The sequence below is a fragment of the Enhydra lutris genome, unplaced genomic scaffold, assembly GCF_002288905.1.
Source record: "Enhydra lutris kenyoni isolate GAN:26980312 unplaced genomic scaffold, ASM228890v2 scaffoldscaffold50, whole genome shotgun sequence".
Classification (NCBI taxonomy): Eukaryota; Metazoa; Chordata; class Mammalia; order Carnivora; family Mustelidae; genus Enhydra; species Enhydra lutris.
Genome location: NW_019154134.1, coordinates 11,568,675 through 11,584,342, shown reverse-complemented (window position 1 = coordinate 11,584,342; position 15,668 = coordinate 11,568,675). Strand labels below are relative to the sequence as shown.

The following is a 15,668-nucleotide window of genomic DNA, read 5'->3' as shown; positions in this document are numbered from 1 at the left end:
TAAACAATTGACACTGGTGTACCCAATGAGTTTCATTATATAAAGCAATGCATAGTTTTTTCACTTAATAGTAAAACATTAGATTTAATTAAAACAGTCAAAACAAAAAAAGATATGGTCAATGGTATAGGGATTTAAAGACTGTGGAAGTAACAACATTATTTTACAAACTTAAAAAAAATTTTAGGGGCGCGTGTGTGGCTCTGTGGGTTAAAGCCTCTGCCTTCGGCTCAGGTCATGATCCCAGAATCCTGGGATCGACCCGCATGGGCTTTCTGCTCAGCGGGGAGCCTGCTTCTTCCTTTCTCTCTGCCTGCCTCTCTGCCTACTTGTGACCTCTGTCTCTGTCGAATAAATAAATTTAAAAAAATTTAAAAAAAATTTTTTTAAAGCTACTGCCGTAGATTTAAAGCGAATTGCCCTAGGATACAGATTTCCTTTTCCTCTGTTTAGAAAAATACAAAACTTACTTAGTTAAAACAATAGGGGGGAAAAAGGGAGATCTCCGGGTATTAGGTAGATGACAGGCTTAGGTAAAAGACAGATTTCATCAGTTTCACTTCTGGAACAGGGTATGGGAACCCTGGACACAGACAGGGAAAGAGGATCTAGAGCAGTGAGCCCTAAACATCAGACATTCAATTTTCATTCAATCCAGCTTTCTGGTTTGTCACACTTTATAGTATTACATTCTCAATATTTTTCTTTAATTTGGCTTGCTTTTTTCCCCTTTCAAAATTCACTTTTACTTTACTCTAAAAAATACCATGAAATGCTTGACTTATATTACATTTGACCCCTGAACAATGGGGGGTTGGGGGGGGGGTAAGAGTCATCACCAACCACTCCATGCAGTTGAAAACCCAACTAAAGTTAACTCTATTGGAATTAAAATAAAACTTAAAAAAAAAAAAAAAAAGAAGAAGAAAATCCACCTTACACTTCTGGCTAACTACTAATAGCTTACTGTAAAAACTTAACTATTAATAGTCTACTGTTGATCAGAAGGCTTAGTGATAACATAAACAGTCAATTAACTCACATTTTGTATGCTATATGTATTCTATATTGTATTCTTACAATAGGGTGAGCCAAGAAAAGAAAATGTTACTAAGAAAATTATAAAGAAAAAAGACACCTATAGTGTTGTATTTATTTATTGAAAAAAACCCATGTATAAGTGGATCTACAAAGTTCAAAACCATGCTGTTCAAATGTCCACGGTAGTTGCATTTTTTGTTTAAACATATATAGTTATATATCTTACAATTTTAATAGGTATCTTTGTATCACCTAATGGGTATCTTTTGTATCATCCTGCAGACCACACTTGAAAAACCACACTGTTCTACAGAGACAGGCCCAGAAACACACATGGTGATACAGGGCACAGGAGCCAACATAACCAGTAAGAAACTCCTGTGGATGGGAAATGGCTGATAAATACCAGTCTTTCCCGGAAAAACTTCATGTCTTTTTCTAGTTCTATTTGCAGCTAGACAAATGGCTAATTCTAGGCCTAGAGCAGAGTGGGTTCAAGATGAGTCTGGAACATCTTGCCATGCCAGAAAGTAAGGGAATTCTCAAAAAAATTAAAAAATAAAAGAGGGGCTTGTCACAAGAACTTGAGCCAGCTTATCCCAAATTATTAAATTTGGGATAAATCTGAGCACCAAAATAATTAAGGAATTACAGACCAGCTATTCTCAAATTGTTACAGGGAACTCTGTGGGGTGCCTAGGACCATTTGAAGGGGACTGGGAGGCCAACACTAGTTTAATAATAATACTAAGAATGTTATCTGCCCTTGTGGTATATAAATACAATGGAATACTATGCAGCCATCAAAAGAAATTAAATCTTGCCATTTGCAACAATGTGGATAGAACCAGAGGGTATTATGCTGAGTGAAACAGGTCAATCAGAGAAAGACAATTATCATATGATATCTCTGATATGAGGAAAGGGCAGGGCAGGGGGTTGTGGGGGGTAGGGATGGAAAAAAATGAAACAAGATGGGACTGGGAGGGAGACAAATCAAAAAAGACTCTTAATCTCTCAAAACAAACTGAGGGTTGCTGGGGGTAGGGGGTAGGGTGGGCGGGTTATGGACATCGGGGAGGGTATGTGCTATGGTGAGTGCTGTGAAATGTGTAAGCCTGACGATTCACAGACCTGTACCCCTGGGGCAAATAATACATTGTATGTTAATTAAAAAAATGTTATTTGCCTTTTCCACTTCCATTCTTTCATGAATGTACAGTGGAGTTTTCAGTCTGCATAGTGTTCCATTGTAGATATATACCACATCTTCTTTATCCATTCATCTGTTGATGGACATCTAGGTTCTTTCCATACTTTGGCTATTGTGGACATTGCTGCTATAAACATTCGAGTGCATGTTCCCCTTCGGATCACTACACTGTTATCTTTAGAGTAAATACCCAGTAGTGGGATTGCTGGTGGGTCGTAAGGTAGCTCTATTTTCAACTTCTTGAGGAACCTTCATGATGTTTTCCAGAGTGGCTGCACCAGCTTGCTTTCCCACCAACAGTGTAGGAGTGTTTGCCTTTCTCTGCATCCTCTCCAGCATCTGTCTAAACAAAGCTCTTTCAATAGCTGTGAAAAGTTTAAAGAGATCCTGAGACCAAAATGCTTGAGAACTAAATATGCCACTAGGAGAAAAAAAAAAAAGGAATCCATAAATCTAAACTGCTTAAAGATAGAAATAAATAGAGGGACAAATAAACGGGAGATAAAAGGGCTCTTGCTTATTACAATACTGAATAGTCAATGTAGAAGAAGTGTCAGAGCTGAAATACCATCATTTTGTAACCATCACGATAAAAGACCAGTTCTGGTAAGAGTAACGGAAGGGGATTTTTTGTTTTATTTGGAAGTACTTTCCCTTTCCTCTGTATATAGGGTGTTCTTACACATTTGAAAGGTGAATAAGGCTTACATATTAAAAGACAGTTAGATTAGAAATTATAAAATTTCTAATTTGGTACCTATAAATACTGCCTTCCTATGGTCTCAGTGACCCTGTAAGACCCTTGACAGGTACCAGACAGGCAGGTAACACCAACAGCCCTGAAGAATGAGACCATAGACTCAGGCATCTCTCCTTCTCCAGGCCCCTGCTCCTTCCCTAATCCAGGGAAGATATTTGGGCAGCCTTTAATCTTTAAACTTTGGAGCTTCAGAACTCATAAGGTAAGTATCACGCTAGAGGAGGGATTTTCTTCTACAATTGCCAAATCATTGGTTGTGACCCATAAGCACATAAAATCCTTGGTTGTGACCCATACGCACATAAAATCCTTGGTGATGTTTCCAACGAGCTGCCTACTTCCAGCCCAGTATTTCCCACTGGTGGGGCAGTGGGAGGGGAGATGAATGCTTTGGGGTAGAAAAAAGAGGCTGGGTTGACTGAGGTGACACATCTCTGAGATAGCTATTCCCTTATAAATAAGCAAGACTGATCCTGACAGGAGCCCTTGGCTTGGAGAAATGGTGGTAGGATGGCCACGGTTAAGACCCTTTCTGTCTGACTGACATCTGGACCTTTACCCCACTGGCAGTGATGAGTGCAGTCAGGTGATAATCCTAAATCAGTTTGCCTGGTGATATAGACATGACTGCATTTTGCATATGAAAGGAGGCTTAGAAGTGTTGGTGCCCAATACATGGAAGTGAGGGCTAATGAAAGCCAAGAACCACACTCCACTGGTTATATTTGGGGACTTTTAACCTTGTTATGCTGGGCATCGTAAATTTAAAAAACAAACAAACAAACAAACAAACCATTAATTAAGAGTACTAAACTAAGAATTCTTAGACTGAAAGCCATATTCACATATGACTTAAAGGATAATCTGACTCTGAAGTTACTCAGACGTAACATTTATTAAGAGCCTGCTATATACCAGTCAGTGTTTAGGTATTTTCCATATATTATTTCTTGTTTTTAAAGCATCTTTTACAGATGAGGAAAAAAAGGCATAGGATGATTAGCTTATTTTTATTGACTTCTACCCTTAAGCATTTCCCATTTAAGATTTTTAAAATTAGCATTTACAAAGTTTGCATACCATATCATTACAGATATCCAATTAAAAACTAACATTTTATTCATATTCATAAGCTATTATTTTCCCATAGTGATCAAATGAGGCAGAAATGAGGCAAATATTTATATGAGCATGGATGACTATCTCAGCAGGTTGCAGCAGGTAATACTTTTTTTAAAAGCAATTAAAGAGGCCTTCCAGATAAGCTTTCAGAATTTTTAAGATGGCCAACTAGTTCAAAGGATTACCTAAAATTTTATTAGCTTCCTCATACTTACAGGTTTCCCAAAAGGAACCTCTGCTTCCATCTTAGAAAATCCAAAATTAACTCTTTAAATCTGACTTCATTAATTTTTTAAAAGCCATAAATACAATTTGCAAAACTTAAGTCTGAAAGTACATGTGAAGAAAATCATAATTTAAAAAAAAAAGAGATGAACAAATTGCAAATTCATGCCTGTGGTTTTCACTTGGACAATAAACTCTTGTTATTTTTCAAATTTCATAGTAATCTTATATGCAAACAAAAACTTAAAGTTCTAAAAATGTTATGTTATTTAGCCAACAAATATATACCGAATAGTCTATTTTATTTATTAACCCAAGAAGATTTATAGTAAAAAATTTAGTAGGTTTTCTGAATGCATTCCCAAATCAAGCATGGGGGTCCTAGAAATATCTAGTATTTTACTGCATTTTCTTCCCTTCTATGACTATAGAAATCAAACATTTTTGTGTAAAAATCATTTGTTTTCCAAATGGCAAGGAATTTTCGACCCTCAGAAAAAAGACAGCTGTAATTACACTTGCTCCCCCACCCCCAAAAGTAGGTAAACATTAAAAAGAAGACTTCAAATGATAGATTCCTATTTAGTCATGTAATAATGTGTTCACCCTGAAGAAATAAAAGAGAAGCAGCCATTTCAGATTTTGACTGACGTGCAATTAATCAGTTTTTGAAAGTACTTTATTCACCTAATACATTCTACAATTCTTTGTAAGCCTAAATTACCTCCAATGTATAAAGTATATTTATAATTGAGAATCTGAACATTTAACAAAATAACACAAGAAAACTAACATTCAGTGATCCTGCTAAGACTATGTCTGAATTATGACATAGGAGTTAAAATGTCTGAAATATGCAGACAAGGGAAGGAATAAAAGAAGGTGCTAAAAATCTTTTTAGCTAAATTAAAGAGGCTTTAAGATATATGGCAATTCCAAGTTTTAAAAGGGCTATTTTTTAAAAAAGATTTTATTTGTTTATTTGACAAAGAGAGTATGAGCGGGGAGGAGGGGCAGAGGGAGAGGGAGACTTCCCTCTCAGCAGAGAGCCAGATGCGGGACTCAATGCCAGGACCCAGAGATCATGATGTGAGCTGAAGGCGGAGGCTGAACTGACTGAGCCATCCAGGCGCTCCTTAAAAAAGCTATTTTAGGGGCGCTTGGGTGGCTCAGTGGGTTAAGGGTCCTGGGATTGAGCCCCGCATCGGGCTGTCTGCTCCGCGGGGAGCCTGCTTCCTCTTCTCTCTCTGTCTGCCTACTTGTGATCTCTGTCAAATAAATAAATAGAATTTTTTTTTAAAAAAAGCTATTTTACAGTGAGGAAATTTATGACTGAAAAATCTTCATTTTATTTTTAGTGACAATCACTATTTAAGCAAGCAAATTCTAATCTGGTACATCCTTAATATAAAAAGGAATAATATTTTCCCCTCTCAAAATTAGCACACACTCATAGTACAGTATAAACCAATATAATCAAGTATTTGATTTTCACTTTAAGGGTCTTGAACAATTGGGACTATCAATAGAGAGGTGAAGAGAGAAACTGAAGGAATAAACAAACAGAATTTAGAGAATTAGAAAATTATGCCACTTGTACAGCTTGGGCCTAGCTCAAACTTTATTTTCAGATTTGAAATGTAGAAGGTATGGCTGATTATTTGATTGGTTTCCAGATCCAAAGAGTTTTATAGAAATGGAGTGGTACTTGGTCATTTACCAAAGATCATAAAAGAGTCAAGGACTGCTCTATTAGCTACCCTTACATAATTCACAGAACATATGACAGTTTTAAATATGAATAATTTAGTAAAAATAAATAGAGTATATTTTGTGGTGCATTAGTCTTAATTTTAAAAACACACACATTTATTTATTAATCCATGAAATTACTAATACTCTTCATTAATCTATTTAATTTAGTTACTATCAGGCACTACTTATCATTAATGAATAGAAATCTGTTTTGATATAGAAAGAAATCACATAATCATCTAATGAATTGTGATATTCATCTGCTTAAAAGGAACTATTCCAGTATTTGTGAACTACATCCTGAGTATAATACTGGGCTCAGCTGGTAAAAGGTTGAGGTGTCAATAATTTTCAATCTCTTCTTTAAAAGATCTTCCATAGAGGTTGAATTTATAAAACTGCTCAAAGCAGAGCTTCTGTAGTTGAGACAGGGGTCCACAACACTACTTCACCTTTTGCCCCCTCCCCTTTCCAGGAGGCAACCTTCTCATACTCTGGAGAGCCAACAAGCCCTATGAAAATCACAGATTCAGACCAAGTATCACACTTTTGAGACTGTGAAATGCACTCAAGCACATGTATTGGTTCCCTAAACAAAATCAAGGTCTTGCGAATGGCAGAAAGGGTATCATGTATTTTGCTTCTCCTTACCTTTCATAGAGCTCATCAAGCCATCTATTAAGAACTCTTGAGTAATCAGGTAGAAGACAATGCAGGATTTTCCCAGCAGTTCCACAGTCCAAGGAAATCTAAGGCCTACTTTAGATGTGGAGCTATAATTAAAAGCTAAAGCATGACTTAAGGCCTGCTTCCCATGTTTAAACAAGATGAGTTCAGTGAGAAATCATTCTCTCACTTGAGAGTGAGAGGTTCTTAGGAAGACATTAAAAGTCTGTATAGCAAAGAGGGAGAAACAACTTTTGGATTCACAAGTTCTTAAGGAGGCAGGCCTACTGGAGAAGAACTGGCAACAATTCCTTTAGCCCCTCAAACTTAGAAGATCTAGTGAGGAGGAAGAATTTGGGGTAGTCTAAGGCCAACCCAAGCAATGAAAAGACATAAAGGAAAGGAAAGAAATTCTAGTAAGAGCAATTTATTTATAGTATCCCATTATTCTACTCATTAGTTTTAATTTTCTCTACAATAAAACTTTGCCTTGGCTAATAACTAATAAAACTGAGTAACATAAATTTTACCTACGTTCTCTACTCCAGTTCGCTGGCAGAAAGAAAGGCTATTAAATTGAGACTTCACCAAAAGGAAGCCTGTAGAAGTATGAAATGTGAAGGCTGGCCACATTTTGCTTGTGCAGGTTGCAATAAAGAGTATTATCCTGTTATTCTTCCCTACTTATTCCTTACTTTCCATTGATGTTCAAAAAGATTAAAAAAATTGTCACAAATACTGAAGATCTGCAAAACGGTTAATATTACTTTAAGATAGGTGTGTCCAAATCTATTGTGCACAAACGCAGACTACATCTACTCAAGGGTGTACTTGGTAAATGCATATCAGGATACTTACCTAAAAAAGAGCCAAAAGAACCAAAGTCTTGGGGGCACCTGGGTGGCTCAGTGGGTTAAGCCTCTGACTTCAGCTCAGATCATGATCTCAGGGTCCTGGGATTGAGCCCCACATCAGGCTCTCTGCTTGGCAGGGAGCCTGCTTCCCCCTCTTTCTGCCTCTCTGCCTACTTGTGATCTCTCTCTCTCTCTCTCTGTCAAATAAATAAAGTCTTAAAAAAAAAAAAAAGAACCAAAAAGTCTTAAGCATTTTTTTTATTCTTTTTTTTTTTTTTTTTTTAAAAAATATGGGGAACAGAAGGTTTTTTTTTTTTTTAAGATTTTATTTATTTATTTGACAGAGAGAGATCACAAGTAGACAGAGAGGCAGGCAGAGAGAGAGAGAGAGAGGGAAGTAGGCTCCCTGCCGAGCAGAGAGCCCGATGCGGGACTCGATCCCAAGACCCTGAGATCATGACCTGAGCCGAAGGCAGCGGCTTAACCCACTGAGCCACCCAGGCGCCCCTTTTTTTATTCTTAGTAATAAATAATAAAGTTTAACATTTTTCCTACTTCTTGCTACTTCTTTATAAGACTCCAGGGTCCAGAGGTCATCTATTTTAGTCTAATTTTGCAAAATACCAATAACATTATGTTAATGTAGTTTATTAATTTCATCTGACTTATTTAGGAGATGAACACAATCATATTTATTATCAGATTATGTATATGGCATTTATTAGACACTTTGTATTTTCTTTAATTCTCACAACAATTTATTTTTATAATTGAGTAATTAAAGCTCAAAGAAAAGGTGACGAGAAAAGGTGTGTTTTCAAGTCTATCTAATTTTTACACGGAAATTTAAGTAGACTAGTACAGTCACCTCTTCTGCTACAAAACCCGATGTATCAACAACATCCACATATAATCAAATTCATACTGCCTCTCTTATTTTCTCCTGCCTCCCTTTAACAATCCAGTTTAAAACCACTTTGCATATACTTCCCAAATTCTCCCTTTGTTTTGAGACAGGAGAGCAACCTAACTATTGTATGACAACAGCACCACCTATTGGCTGTAAAGGGATTGGGATAATCTAAAATAGCACCTGCTTCCTTACCCTTCAGAAAGACCAATGCATAATTTGAGTTCTCCTTATCTTCTGCCTTTTATTTACACCTATTTAAAAAAAAGTTTCAGGGGGGGGTGGGATTATGGACATTGGGGAGGGTATGTGCTATGGTGAGTGCTGTGAAGTGTGTAAACCTGGCGATTCACAGACCTGTACCCCTGGGGATAAAAATATATTATATGCTTATAAAAAATAAAATTTAAAAAAATAAATAAATAAAAAAAAGTTTCAGCTGAGTTAAGTCCCCTTAAAATTTTTTTCCTCATAAGTACATCTTTTTTCTCCATCTCTCCTTTTAAAAACCTGCAGAGTTCTTGCATCTCTCTTGATTCCATTGCTAACAAGTATGTGTTCTTGCTGATGTGCAGCATTTCAAATGAACTGTTGATTAAAAGGAATGTGAATTATTCTGGAACTTGAACTACCATTCAGAACACAATTTCAATGGAAAATGTGTTGAATTTGAACAAGCTGCTTACATGGAACTTTTGGAATTCAAGTAGGTTGTAGGTTGGAAACTTGTTACAATACTAAATATAATACTAAAACATGTAAAAGTATTGAGTCTTTCACTGTGCTTTCCAAGGCAAATAAAGGAACAGAATTGTAACACAAAAGCAATACAGCATATATTCCACCCCTGCTCAGAGTTGATAAACATTTTGTCCTGCAGAATTTGAATCTTGTACTACACAGTGTAGAACACTCGAATATTTGTTGACAACAATGATGAGGTCCTTGCTATTTTGCAGTGGCTCATTAAAGTCACACCAGTGATACAGGAAGGAACAGCTTCCATTATTTTGTCTTTTATCTCTATGATGAAAACTACCAGGATAACATTTATAACTCTAATCACTTAAGGAGCTCTAATCATGAACTTCTGTTTAAAGCAATGCTCTACTTGGATGTCCTTACACTTCTGTGACAAAGAGTTCTATATCTTCCTGTAATATGTCCTAAGTATCTAATCCTTGAAGTCTTATCTTTATGGTAAGCCCTGCAAATTCCCATCAAGGAAATTTTGTGCTGAAACAGGAGAAACATGTAAGATTGCTCAATTAAATTGATCATTATGAAGTCACTTTTGTTGCTGGTACCAATCAAGTAGCAATATGTTTTTGTCCCTTGGTGTGTGCCCAACATCTCAGTTCTAGAAACTGCTCCTGAAATTCTATTTTGAGTCCAATTTTTTTTAATGCAGGAAAAGACCACCACTGCCCGTAAATACTGTAACCAAAAGTGTTCTCACCAGCTTCGACAGAGACTATTCTTGATTAGAAAGAGAGATCCTGTTCTCTTACATTGAGATCTGTGGCCTAATCCTGATGTCCAATGCCCAGGTGTATGACTTTCTCCTCACTGTTAGCTATATTCCAGCCTTGCAAATCACCTGCCCAGCAGTACTTTATTGGCTCCCCAAGACTTTGGAAACCTATGGTGTTGGCTGTTTCATCAATAATTATGACATCCATCTCTCCCTATTCCCCACTGCTTTTCCTTTCAAATCTCTCAAATCCTTTGATAGTTCTATTATTTTACTCATTTCCTAATTCAAAAACTTCTGTTGTTTTTACAGTATGAATATACTTAACACTATATCTTTATGGTTAGGTTGACAAATATTGTTGTGTTTTTTACAACAGAAATTTTGTTTGGAAGTTGACGTCTACTAATAAAGTACAAGTTATAAAGGGCAGAGGGATTTGAGCCAGGTGGACAGGCATCCTACCACACCAGGGCCTGGGCTAGCTACACAAACTGCTGCTGTTGCTGCTCTTGGTGGCAAGGTTCTTGGCCTTCTCTGTAGCTGCTAGTGCCTTCTCCTTTGCCATCTCCTTGGCTTCCTTGGCTGTCTCAACAAGGGTTTTGGAAGGGGCCTCCCCCTGCAGCTTGGTCAAGATGTATTCAAAGCCCTTCACAGTCTTGGTCAAAGTACTTTGTAATAGAGTGAGGCCAAATTCCTGGACAGCTCTGGAGGCACCCTAGGGGAGACCCAGGCTTCCTGGTGGATTTCGGTCCAGCCCCTATTCTCAGAGCTCATACAGTAAACACACCATTCCTCTACCACCATTATCTGGGTGTGGTTAATGTTCCACATGAAGGTGGTTATGGTCTGGTTCTGCAGGTCCACAACAGAATCCTCTAGGATGTAAACTACACTGATTGAGCAACGTTGGCAGCGTTGTAAAGTGTAAAGACAACGTTGTTGTCTTTACAAACAGTCATTGGGCTCTCGCGGGGCACCCTGCTGGTCCGGGCAGGAGACCCTGGTACTGGAGCTCCTGGTTAGAGGTCACCTCCCTGTGCACTGTGTCTTCCCTCAAGACATGTCTACTGTAGGGATTTGGGCACCGCTGCCAGAAAGCAGCAAACACTTGGTCCCAGGAACTACACAGCATGCTTTGGCACAGGAAATATTTCACCACCAGCAGGGCAGCTCAGCATCCGTGCAACACCATGTGGGGAACGAAGGCCAGGTAGGGACTCAGGGCAAGCCCACCAGGCCTGCAGCTTATTCCCCTCAGTGCCGCACCTATGCAGCTGCCTCCAGCCTGAGGCACTGTCTGCCACAATTGAAAAATTTTACAACTGTATTTTACAAACATCAATTGATTTTACTACTAACTCCCTCCCCAACAATGCCAACCTTTTAACAAAAATATACTAATATTCCTCTGATTTGTTCTTTTTACTTTAATGTTTATACCACCACTCTCATCCAGGCTCCTCTTATTTCATGCTTATATTAACTGAAAATCCTTTCTAATCATACTGTATTCTGGTGTTTATTCTTTATTGTTCAGAAGTCCTTTCTTTAGGGAACCATTTACTATTTCATTCCTTTTGATCATGCTCTGTCCATTGAGGTTGGGGGAGGGAGGCTATTATCCCTCTATCCAGAAGTAGGATTGTGAACTAAATTTGGCCATAGTATTACAAATCTTTAGCCACAAAAATTATTTCAGGGATGGGCACGTGACACCAGCTGAGCCAATCAGCACTTCCTGAGATATTGTGCTGGAGGCCCAGGAAGACTCTTAACCTCTATGATCATAACTAACAAAGATCACATAGACCTGAAACTGCTGGGGCCGTTTATCTTACATCGTGGAGAAAATCTATCTATGAATGAAGCTAATTTGGAAGAAAAAAGGGTCATGTGATACAGAAAACATAGTCTCATGATATTGAGCACTTGAATCTAGTTCAATTTCGGTTCAATTATATTTTCTATTAGTTAGGATAGGCTAAGCTGTAGTAGAAATGGACTCTAAAAATAAAGTAGCTTAAATAAGTATATCTCTTTCTTATGTGACTGTCCTGGGTGGATGTTCAGGTAAGCCAGGTCTTCCCATACAGTCATTTAAGGATCCAGACTGACGGCTCTCTAGCCATCTTCAACATTTGATTTCCAAGGTTTCCCTAAAGCACTGCCAATTTCATTCAGCCAGAAAGAAGAAAGGGCACTGAGAAAACAAAAGGAGATTGTACTGGTGGGGCCAGGAAGTGACTGACTTCACTTCCAGTGACAATCCATTACAGAAAATGTGATCATATAGCCACACTTAATTTTAAGGAAACTGGTAAATGTAGTCTTCCTGTGTGTCCAGGAAGAAGGAGATAGTGGATTTTGGTGGAAAGGTAGTGGTCTTTACAAATACACTCCTGGATAAATCTAAATCAACAAGAACACTGTATACCGGGCCATATCATATTGACCCCAGGAAGGCTGTTACTGAAGTTAAATATCTGGTAAAATATTATTACCCATATTTTAGTGTTATCATAAAAAATACTCCAGAAGGAAACATAACAAATCTATCAAAAGATGTTTTCAAGGATACTTATTCATTACATTGCATAAAGTCTAATCATAAAAACCATGGAAAAAGTCACATCAAATATCAGTACTAAGAATAATAGAAAAATAACAAATATCATTTTTCTCTTATAGGCCTAAGAAAGATTAGCAATACTGACCCAGTGTTACTAAGGGTGCAAGAAAATTACCAAGTTCTTATATTGTTAGGAATGTAAATTAGCCAGAATGAACTGTGTTACCAAGTTACCATTTGTGTGTGGCCAAAAATGATCTCTAATGGCATATTTACATGATATTTTGTACTTCATTGGTTGATTATTTTTTAACAAGAAACATTTTTTTTTTTCAGAATAAAAGTAAAATGAGTTTATGGTTATTTTTGGAAGACAAAAAAATGGTCATATTCCTTCAAAATAGTTGTTTAGATGACTGATCTCATAGCTATGATGAAGTTCTGACCAGAAGGCTGTCCCTTTTTGAGTTGGTTGCTATAAAGCTCAGAGATGCATTTCAGATCACTTGGAGTGAATGTGCAGGTAACTGGAGTTTATATTACAGCCTCATATCTGGCCCCACTTTTCCCTCACCTCGATTTTACTTTCTCCCTTCAGTACGATCTTATACCTCTTTCTTCCAGTCTGCAATCTCAAATTCTCTTCTGGAAGAAGAAGGAGAATGATTTTATGACACAATTTTATTGTATCACAGCTCTATCACTCTTCCTACACAAAACTTAAAATTCCACAATGCATATACATTTCTTAAAAAGAAAATCCAAATTCTTCACTTAGTGTTTACTCATTCTAAAAAAATACAAAATTTTAAAATACATTAAAAAGTACAATAAATATTTATTTATATAAACACAAATATACACACATACACTGAGTTCCTAGGTCTAACACTGTTCTGTATATGGGAGAAAGAGAAAGAAGGCTCAAGTTACTCACAGTCTGGTTCAATGGTCTTAGCAATTTTTTTTTTTTTCAGGATGACTCACATCAGAAAACCTAATGGCCTCACATTCCCAGAGGCGTACCAAGATGTATGCTATGTACAATTTGTAGCATGATAGCAACAACTTTGTCTCTGATCTGAGCCATAATGGCAGTCTCAGGGATCAGATGGTTATGAATACAGATTCACTATAATACAGAGATAAGTAGAAGAGAGAAAATGCTATCTGCTATGATACCACATAGGAAAAAATAAGGAACCTAGAATTGTGGAGTATAAAGAAATGGGAAACTTTCTGTAAGAGATACTCATCAAATAGGAGTTAGGCAGACAAAGGAGGATGAAAACAGATTTCAAGGACCATTCCAGAAAATGGAAAATTATAAAGACAATTGGATTTTACACAGGGAAGATGGTGAAAATATTTCTGGGTATTTGAATAGATGCTACCTTAAACAGGATGTCATCTTTTTGGCACCAATGAAAAGCCAACTAATCCATAGGACAGCATTTTTAGATATATGAAGCTGATTGCTCTGAAAAGCAAAATACTTCGTCTATTTTAATAAAAATAATTTAAAAATAATTTACGGTTTTTATTCTGCCTTAGTAAATTAAACACCCTTTTTGTGCACACACTTTATCTTTGGATCTCATGCTAATTGCAAATAAGTAACATAGTACTTTACCATAAATAGGTCCTACTGGCATTAGCTTTTTGACTTTTAAATGATCCCACCACAGCACAATAAGTCAGTTATCTCTTATTGCCAGTCAGTGTTACTGCTTCTAACTACTATCTATTAGCTTTTTTCGAACCTTTTATGTAGAAAATTAGAAGGGAAATTGGCAGAGGAAGAAATATTATTGAGCTTCCTATATCCCTAACCTATTTTTGCATACTATACCAAGTCAGTAGCTCTGGTGTGAGGATAGCTGTAGCCTGTACAACATTCAAAGTACATAAATTTTGTGATTTATTTTTTTCACACTACCTTGAGATTTTGTTGGATTTTGTTTCAGTCAATTCCCAGGCGAATTTTCCTGAATTCTTAAGCTGTCATAAGCCTTACGCAAGGTCTATCATTTGGCACACAGTGAAGCAGAAAAGGGTTAAGGTGCACAAGTTTCAAGTTTAGACTTTTGCTATAATCTCTGAGTGATACTAGACATTTAATCATAATTCCCTCTTCATCAAACTTTAACTTAAAATGTACTACTCTACCTCACACCCATTAGGATAGCTCCTGTTAAAAACAAACAAAACAAAACAAAACCCAAAACCCAAATCAGACAAGTAATGGCAAGATGTGAATACATTAGAACCCTTGTAGCACTGTTAGCAGGAATGCAAAATGGTGCAGCTGCTATGGAAAACAATATAGTGGTCTTCAAAATAATTAAAAATAGCATATTATATGATCAAACAATTCCACTTCTGGGCATATAAGCAGAAAAACTGAAAGGAGGGTCTCAAAGAGACGGTAGTACACTCAAATTCACAGCAGCATTACTCACAACTTCCAAAAGGTAAAATGACCCAAATGTCCACTGACAGATAAATGGATAAACAAAATGTGGCATATAGATACAACGGAATATTATTTAGACTTAAACAGGAAGAAAAACCATAGAATCAGGAAATAAAATGGTGGTTGCCAGGGGGCTAAGGGAAGAGTGGGGAACTGAAAGTTCCTGAGTTTCAGTTTTCCAAGATGAAAAGAGTTCTGGGGATTGAGATGCACAGTAAAGGGAATGTACTTAATTCTACTGAAATGTGCATTTAAAAATGGTTAAGATGGTAAATTTATGTTATGTGTCATTTACTGTATCTTTCCATATATATAGAATTTGTAGATTTTGTAAACTTGGGAGACCCCACCATAAATTATTTTAAGATGTTATTTATTTATGTATTTTACAGACGGAGAGAGAGAGAGAGTGCTGTACAGAAGGAAGAGCAGAGGGGGCGAGAGCAGAGATGGAGGGAGAGGGACAAGCAGACTCCATGCTCAGCATGGAAACTGACACAGGGCTCCATCTCATGACCCTGAGATTGTGACCTGAGCCGAGATCAAGAGTCTGACACTTAACCAACTGAGCCACCCAACTGCCTTTTCCTTAACACTCTT

At 37.1% G+C, this 15,668-nt stretch overlaps 1 protein-coding gene and 1 pseudogene across 2 annotated transcripts in view; both read right to left on the bottom strand.

The window, feature by feature from the left end:
* The window catches only part of LOC111156917 (NADH:ubiquinone oxidoreductase complex assembly factor 2), a 263,471-nt gene that overhangs the window by 160,305 nt on the left and 87,498 nt on the right, over nt 1-15,668 (bottom strand). The window lies entirely within an intron of this gene.
* LOC111156891 lies at nt 10,502-13,682 on the bottom strand (annotated as a pseudogene).